This window comes from Mastomys coucha, unplaced genomic scaffold, assembly GCF_008632895.1.
Source record: "Mastomys coucha isolate ucsf_1 unplaced genomic scaffold, UCSF_Mcou_1 pScaffold13, whole genome shotgun sequence".
NCBI lineage: Eukaryota > Metazoa > Chordata > Mammalia > Rodentia > Muridae > Mastomys > Mastomys coucha.
In genome coordinates, this window is record NW_022196895.1 from 72066246 (window position 1) to 72074982 (window position 8737).

General features: G+C 47.5%; 1 long non-coding RNA gene across 1 annotated transcript; it reads right to left on the bottom strand.

Moving 5' to 3' along the window:
* Positions 1-919: 919 nt before the first annotated feature.
* Positions 920-3971, bottom strand: LOC116087733. The gene is made up of 2 exons (XR_004117595.1): positions 3886-3971; positions 920-1192 (listed from the first exon to the last, which is right to left on the bottom strand). It is a non-coding gene; the product is annotated as an uncharacterized LOC116087733 (long non-coding RNA).
* Positions 3972-8737: the final 4766 nt, after the last annotated feature.

Genomic DNA, 8737 nt, shown 5'->3' on the forward strand with positions numbered 1-8737 from the left:
TTAGCTACCATGCCAGCCCTACCTGTCTACCAACAGCAAAAAACATTATATCCTAATGTGCACCTGGGGCCCGAGGTGGTCTTCACTTTACAAGTGTGGTTTTTTTTTTTTTTTTTAACATCTGGTACTAATGTGATGCTGCAGCAATGTTGTCACACACTCTAAGAGGATGTTAATAATATACATGTTATTAGTAAGTACAGGAGACAAAGAAACTCACCCAAGCTCAGGGCTGTGGGGCTCATCTCGGCTCAGCGAGTCTGGCCCTTTTCCTGGTGGAAACACGTCTTTAAGTCTTCCCTTTGGAGCCACCACATTATCAGAGGGAATTGTACCAAGTTCCTACCTAGCGAGTAGCGGTCTGACTAACGACGGATGCTAGAGGATAGAGAGATGGTGCCTGGGACCTCAGCATCCCCTGTCTTCTGCAGTCCCTGCCTCTCCCAGGTTCCCAGATCTTTGGTGCTGCTCTCTCTCAACCTCGTACGGATAACCATCCTGTCACAGACACAGAGGAGGGCTGTGGAGACGGCTTTGCACACAAGCCTTCAACCAGTCCTTCTGATTCTATCTCCTACGCTTACCTCCACATCTAGAAGGGCCCGGGGCTGCCAACTCTCGAGCCTTCTGGGGATCCTGGCTTACAAATTGAGCTGGTTTCCCACATTCTGTACTATTGGCTTAGGATCCAATTTTCTCTCCATTTTCTGGGTCTGCGTAGTAAATTACCCCTTATCTGGTTGCATCGCGGGTTTCCAGTTTTACTGCTGCTCTCTCCTCTCCAATTTTCCCTACTGATGTGGGTTTGTGCCTTTAAAAATCCCTTTACTGGCTCGCTAATGGGATTTCAGTAAGGAATGGAATCAAATGTTTTCGTCTTTACACAAATCTCCCTGCTGTTCAGCCTCTCTTCTTTTTCCATCTATTTATTTTACCTAGAAATCCCCATAGTAAGGGCAGAAAGCAGGGAAATACAGACTCAGCTGAGGCCCAGAAAGCAGGGCCTTCCGTCAAGGGCAAGACAGATGAGCTGTGGTACGGCTCAGGGTCCGAACGCTTGCCTGGAAAGGGGGGGAGGAATGTCCACGGAGGCTGTGTTGTAGGATGTGAATTCGAGCAGCACACCGAACGGTAACTTGGCCTGACTCTCTGTTCTGGCAGGACAAACAAAGTCTTGGCTTTCAAGATGACCCTAAAAACAGGATTTCTTCCTTGAGGGCTAAACCCCACTTAGGAACTATTTTTTAATTTCCAGGGAAATGTGAGATTTAACTTTTGACTTAAAGGAGGCCTGTGCAGATACACGGTGGCCACGGTGACACACTGGCCTTGCACTCCACAGACTGAATGACCTTTTATAGGACAGGCCTGTGGCCAGGGGGTCTTTCTTTACAGGCCTTCTGTAAATTACCACCTGTATGTTCTTTTCTTTTCGTCTCTTTTTCTTTTTATGATGTGGAAGTAAGATCCTTTAGGCTGGGGCTGTACCTCAGTGGTCAAAGAGTTGGCCTCCACACACAAACCTGGGTTTTTACCTTTGGTGTGAAAAAAAACAAAAACAAAAACAAAATAAAATGCATCCCTTCCCACATCGAGGGCGGCAAGGCCTCACTCCCTTTGCAGCAGTTTTCTCCGGGCTTAGAGATACAAGCTCTTCCACCTCATATAAGCCCTACCAGGTACAGCTGTAGGGAGCAGTTTCAGGGTGGGATTCAGGGAGTACAGGCCTTCCAGAAATGAGTGACAGGCAAGAGTGAACTAACCCCCACGCCCCCATGCCCCCACATCCCTGCTTCCTAGCCCGTTTTACTACCCTGCATTATTCATTTGCTTTCTTTCTTTTCCCACCATACTACGCGTGGGATACCTTGGATATTGTCAGTGTCCCCAAGGTGGAAACAATCTTCTTTTCCAGCTTTAAATATTAGTTAGATGGATGAAAGGGTGAAGACCTGCGAGGGATTCAAAAGCTCCCTCCAGCCCTTGAGTCTAAAATCGCCCTCTGTGTGGCCGAGCGCAAGGGAAGCTGTGTGTGAGCCGGGAGCCCTGAAGCACAGGGCTCGGCCGGCTGCAGAGTGAAGGCCCTCAAAGGTCAGGGATGCTTGCTTGACCCTAACCATTGGCCCACCATACCACGCCTCCCCTCATACTGCTTCACTGTGGGGAATTTTCCATCCCTTGTGATTGCTGGGATGGTGCGGCTCTCTGCCGTTCCCCTTAGCATCAGTCTTATCAAACGATACAAGGAGCCCTTATCTCATGAGCAAACACACACAGCTCTCACCCTGCCCCCGGAAAGAACCGGCCTGTGACTTCATTCCCTAACACAGGCATTCCTGCCCCAGCCCCAGCCCACTTTCACCTGGCACCAGGCTCACAGTAAGGATGGGTGATTAGCTCATTGATGCCCCAGAAGTGGGACAGTGGTCACTGGAAAGCATGAGAGCGGCACTTCAACGCAAAGCTCAGAGGCTTTGGATCTGAGTGTGGGGAATGTCACACCGAGGGGCCAGAGTGTCTAGCAACCACACAGGATGCCAGAGAGGACAGAGGTGACACAAACAAGATCGCTTCCTCCTGACATGGCCACTAGTCTCTTCACTCACAGCCCTTAGGAAGGTCTCAGTGACACCCTTACCTCCCTGACACCATCCCTAAGTGACTAAGAAGGACATAGGACTTGAGGTGTAGTCACGGTAGGTCAGTGCCTGGGATGGGGGCTGGGAGGATGTGAAGAGTTATAAAATAAGACAACCCAGCATGTCTGGGTGGCTCTTGATGGTCATAGTGAGGTGGTAGGGTGAGGAAGGGGCAGCTTCTATCTGCTGCTGCATAGGAAAGAGAATGGAAACCCCCCACCACCACCACCACATTCTAACCCTTTAGAGACATTTCCCAAGGCAATGTTACCCAAGGATGGCCCTGAAAGATCCTTGCCAGGTCTATGCCCTGTGAGTGTGTGGCCCAGACACAAGGCAGAGATGAAAAGATTTTGGGAATGTAAGCTTGACATCAGGAGACTCTAAGCAAACTCTCTGGGACAGACCTACCTTCACTGAGAGATCTTGTAGCAGGACCATCCACTGCTGGCCCTGGGAAAGCTGCTGCCATTATAGGGCCACACGGCAGAGGACAATGGGCAGCCCTTGGCACTTCTAGGCTCTCAGATCTACAACCACAAGACACTGAATTCTTCCAATAGCCAGAGCTAAGTTTAGGGGGTGACATGGAAACTGGGGCCAGCTGATTGGTCTCTAGCTGGTGATACCGGAGCTAGCCCTCTATGCCATAGGCTGAGTCTACAGATGTCTGGTCCAACCAACCCTCCCACCCACAATTGGTTCATGTGTACGAAGACACTGCATTGTGCCAGTCTGTTGACAAAGAACAAAAGAAGTGTAGCATTTAGCATGCACAAGCAATAGGATTTTGTCCCTAGGCTCCCATCTTTCTGTCCCACAGAAAGAGAGAGAGAAGGAGAGAAAGAGAAAGAAAGAGAGAGAGAGAGAGAGAAAGAGAGAGAGAGAGAAAGAGAGAGAGAGAGAAGGGTAGAGAGAAAGGAATGAAGGCAGGCAGGCTTGTGTAGCTGTTATTCCAGTCATCACCCCAACACACACACATACACACACACACACACACACACACACACACACACACACACACACACACAGATTAAAATCTTCCATTTTGAAGGGAGACTTCTTAAAATAGGAATTCTTGGAAAGCTGATAAGATAGGGTGGTTTAAGGGGAAGATGAAATTCGACAGGGAAAGCTCCTTAAGACAAGAGCTGAACAAATTCAAAGTAGCTTCAGGAAGTCCCTGAAACTGAGTAGATTTACTAGCCCCTCCCTCCCCAAGAGAAAGCAGTTAAGACCCGCTCACCTTCATGCTCAGGCAAGCCAAGCTACAAAGAAGACTCTGAGACCAGCCAAGCAGCCCGGCAGCAGAAAAGACCAGCAAAACTATCTAGGAGAAAACAAAAATCAGTCAAGCTGTCTGGAAGAGGTTAGATCAACAGAGCCACCTGGAAAGGGCACTCGCCAAACTGCCGAGCTGTGCGGTGTGCTCCAGGATTTCAGCTCTGTGAGCTGTCACCCAGGCTGGAGTCGGCTTTGATGGGTCAGCAGCTGTCTTTGAATCATTTCTGCTCCTGTAAATAACCCCTCACCTATATTCCGGTAACTAACCCAATAACAATGGTTTAGCAAGTCTGATTTCCGTGTTATTCATACTTTGCCCTGTGTAGGCTACCTATCCGGGGTAATTTGTGCATGTGTGTTGTATCCACACAAGAAAAATCAGGAAGGAAAAGAAGGGAGGGGGAAAACTGATATTGCATTGTAGATGGATAATCTCAGGATTTGGGAGACAGAAGCAGGAGAATTACTGAGAGTATGGGGATAGCCCAAGCTCCACTGTAAATTCCAGGACAGCCCGGGCTGCAGAATGAGATCCTGAACCAAGGATACCTTTCCCATTCACACAACTAAGAAAGAAACAAAGAGTTACAATGAGTCCTCTTCAAAGTTCATTTTGACTTAAGTTTTTTCGTCACAACTGGGTGTAGTGCTGAAGTCAAGGGTATTTATTGGATTCAAACTCAACTGCTGTTGTCTGAATCACAAGGTTAGTAACTCCCCCAGTGAACATGGGTAAGTCACCTAACCTCTCCATGTGTCAGCTTACCCAGAAGGGATGCTAACCACAGTCTGTCACGAGGCAGAGGGGAGAATAAATGCTTTGTTGTCTATCACACATAGAAAATGGCCCCATGCATAGAAATTGCCGAGTGAGTGATAATCTCAAGGTTATTCTTGGGTTGCAAATGTTGTGGGAGCCTCACACATCACAGGTTTCGGGGGAGCAACCCATACATTATGTGTTGTGTTATACCATTCCTTCTAGATCCCTGAACAAGCTGGTTTTGTCTCTTTATCATAGTCATTGGGTCACCCAACATCTATACTGAGTATTAATTTTTAGACAGAGCCTTCCTTTGTAGCCCAGCCTGGTCCTCAACTACAAATCCTCCAGCCTTACCCTTTAGAGCACCAAGACTATAGCATATACCAACAGTTTAAAAGTACTTTTTGAGTAATTAACCTCTACGTGCCCTCACAGAAGCTTTCCTTTGAAGCTGCAGTGTTCAGAACACCCAGGGGACAACACCTGGACTGTCGGTGTGCCAAGGCAATACATGCCGAGAAGTCTCTGCTGTCAGAGAGGAGTGGTGTCCATCTGGGGGCGTGGAGGGGGCAGGCATCCAGGGGTATCCTTCTCAGTGGATCCTCATAGCTTCCCTACTAGTCTGTTCTCTGATCTATTCCATCTTTGAAGCTGATGGATTTCTGTCTTGCTGTGTTACCACAGGCAGGCTGCCACACTGTCCCCAATAAGGGCCACTCATTGTTCAGTACAAGTTCATTAATAAGGGTCACTTGCTTGTTGTTTTTATGCAAGGAGAGAAGAGCCAAGGCATGGGGCTGGAAGACATTTCAGAAGTTGGGAAGTCTATGTGCTGAGCCCATTTCTGTCTGCCCATCCCTGGTGGACAGGTGACTCGGTCCTCTTGAACTCCCTCCTTTGTCTGTAAGCCAAGAAGGCTGTCTCCCTCCAAAAATGTCATCTCTATTCTCTGAAACTCGTTAGGACAAAGTAAATTGTCAACTACAATGTCACAGGAAATGGCCACTGTCTTACACTATACAGTAAAACAGCAACACCTCATTCATTCATCCATTGATACATGTGTGCATGCATCATCCGACACACATGCTGGGTGCCTGGTAGAAGCCAGCACTATTCTAAATCCCAGAAGCTCTGGCTGTCAGCTAGAAAGAAAACCGAGCCCAAAGGAAGAGGAGTACCAAGGTCTAATATCATTTCCTCTAGTTGATAGGAGGGTCAAAAATGTGGCTTACTGTTCACAGGGTCTCTGCAGTAAAGAATTTAACCCTGCCTAAGAAAGGGCTGGCTTTTAGTCTACTAGTGGGAGGGAAGCTCTAAAGCCCTTGGAATGCCAGGCCTGATAGGAATGTTTTTGTTTGTCTGGGGGCCCTGGGCCACTCCAGATAGTGGGAGCTAAGGATTTGGGTCATGTGGTATCAGCTCAACACCCAGAAGGACTGGAAACTGGAGCCAGCCATAAAATCAGCCAAAGCTATTCAGCAACAGGGCTCTAATAGTGTACACTGAGCCCAGGCAAGCTTCTCTGGCTGTCTAGAACCTGTGTGTGCATCAGGCATTGCTGCTGGAGAAGCAGCACTGTCTCCAGCCCCCAACACAAGCAGAGCTCTGTGCTGGAAACTTCCTGCTCAGGGCCTCAGGTGCAGCCCCTGGATGACATTAACCCGTGTTCTCTCTACCTAATAACTCCTAACTGTGGGTATAACCATGGGAGAACTATCCTACTTAAGAGTTGCTAGGAACCCTTAGACCTTTGACTGTCATTTGGTCTGGTGGACCGTTCCTTTCTCGTGTTATGGGTACTCTTTCCTTATGGAGGAAAAGACTACGAGCAGAACACAGAAGGAAAAGGCAGTGGAACGGGGAGCTCCATCACCAGGGGCTCCATCATCTGGGGCTCCATCACCAGGGGATCCATCATCTGGGGCTTCACTTTCATGATAAAGAATGACTTGGAGGAGGGCTTGGAAGGGTCTTCTTTCTATTTTGCTTTGGTTTCTTCAGTTGAACGAACCCTGAGGATTCCCTGGTGCTCTCAAGGTGGGGGACCACCCAGCCAAGAGAACCCCTCTTGCATAGGATGAGAGTCAGCAGTGGGAAGAGGCTGTGGACAGGTGTTCCTGCTGCTTCCCAGGGCTGCCCCTGCCCATGGCTCCTCCAGGCTCATGCTACATGTCAGTAACTCACCTTTGAACTCAAAGCACATTTTAAGCAGTTGAGAAAGAGGAAGAGGCGGGGAGGGAGGGAAGAGGAGGGGGAGCTCTTCAGGGTGACCCATGAACAGCATTCTTGAGCAAATAAGCTGGAATAGAAAACAGGACTGGAGGGGTGTGTGTCAGGTAGAGCAATCCCTAAGAGACTTAGCTTCACAAACACGAGACATATTTGGATGCCATTTCCATGTAACACACAGTGGCATCGAGTAATTCTCTCAAGTTCACCAGTTAGTAATAGGTCTGAACTTCAGCCCTATCTGCATAGCATCTTAATTCCTAGATATCTTGCCTGGAACATTTGGAGAACCCTTACTAAACTGAGTACCCTGAAAACCCACGTAAGTTCCAGCAAGAGTAGTGGAGTGGGCCAGTATGCGCCAGCAATCCCAGCACTTGGGAGGGTAAAGTAGGAGGATCAGGAGTTCAAGGGCAGCCTCAGCTCCATGGAGATTTCAGGGTCAGCCTGGTCTATATGAGACCCCATTTCAAGCAAGAACAAGAAGTAACTGAACTGACTACAGCTTCTAACTAAAATCAGGCAGTTTGAGGGGTAACATTAGAAGCTGGTTTTCTAAGAAACCACAAATTATTCAAAATTATATTTTTTTTAAAAAGAAGGCAAATTCAAATTAGCCACCGCAAGAATAAAAGCAACAAGGTAAATGGAATGAGAAAATTGTCAGAGCTCCTCGCCTGGAGAGTTCTGTGGGTGATTTTGTTCAAGAAAAAGACTCATTGTGGTACCCTGAAATGTTCCAGGGCATCACAAAGTAAGAAACACTTTTTGACCTCCCTTTGTCCACACAGCCAGCACGGGAGTGATACTAAAAGTTGTTGAGTGGAGCGGACACACGTGTGCCTTTGGGCACACACAGTCCAGGGACACATTGAGCTGGGATAAAATAAAAATGGTTTATATATCACTCCATTTCCTGCCAAAGCTATCAGAAGTCCATGGTGGATATTTCACTGGTTTTTTTTTTGTTTTGTTTTGTTTTGTTTTGTTTGTTTTGAGACAGGGTTTCTCTGTACAGCCCTGGCTGTTCTGGAACTTACTCTGTAGGCCAAGCTGGCCTCGAACTCAGAAATCCACCTGCCTCTGCCTCCCAAGTGCTGGGATGAAAGGTGTGTGCCACCACTGCCGGGCTAGATACTTCACTGTTAAGTTAGGCATATTGTGAAGGCCTCGGGGACCACAGTCCTTGGGTTCATTCTCACCCAGCGGTGAAAACATAGTGGTAGATAGAACCAAGCTCAAAAAATGAACTCCTGGCCCATGCCACCTGATGGCCTACTGTGTGTTCTAATCTGCCTGTTCCCTAGCCAGAGGCTTGTACTTTTATTTGCTTTAAAAATACTTTTGAATTTTTAAAAATTTTAATTTTTGAAAGGAAACATTTGATAAAATAGGTTTTTAAAAAGGAAACTCTTTTTTTTTTGTTCAACCTTTGTTGAATGGGTGCATATTTGTCTGTGAAGTATGTTGGTAAGTAATTTCACCTTAAAAAAAACATTCATTTTCCTGGGCTAGAGAGATGACTCAGCAGTTAAGAGCACTGGCTGTTTTTCTAGAGGTCCTGAGTTCGAGTCCCAGAACACAACACATGACCGCTCACAACTGTGTATAATGAGATCCAATGCCCTCTTTTGGTTGTGCAGCATGAGTTTCATGAGTTGTATATGGGTGTGTGCATGTCAGTGTGTATGTGGTTGTGTTCGTGGAGGGCACATCGGATTTCTTCTTCTAGCACTTTCTGTCTTATTCCCTTACTCTCACTGAACCTGAAGCCTACTCACCCCACCCCCACCCCTCCACTCTCTCACCCCCTCTA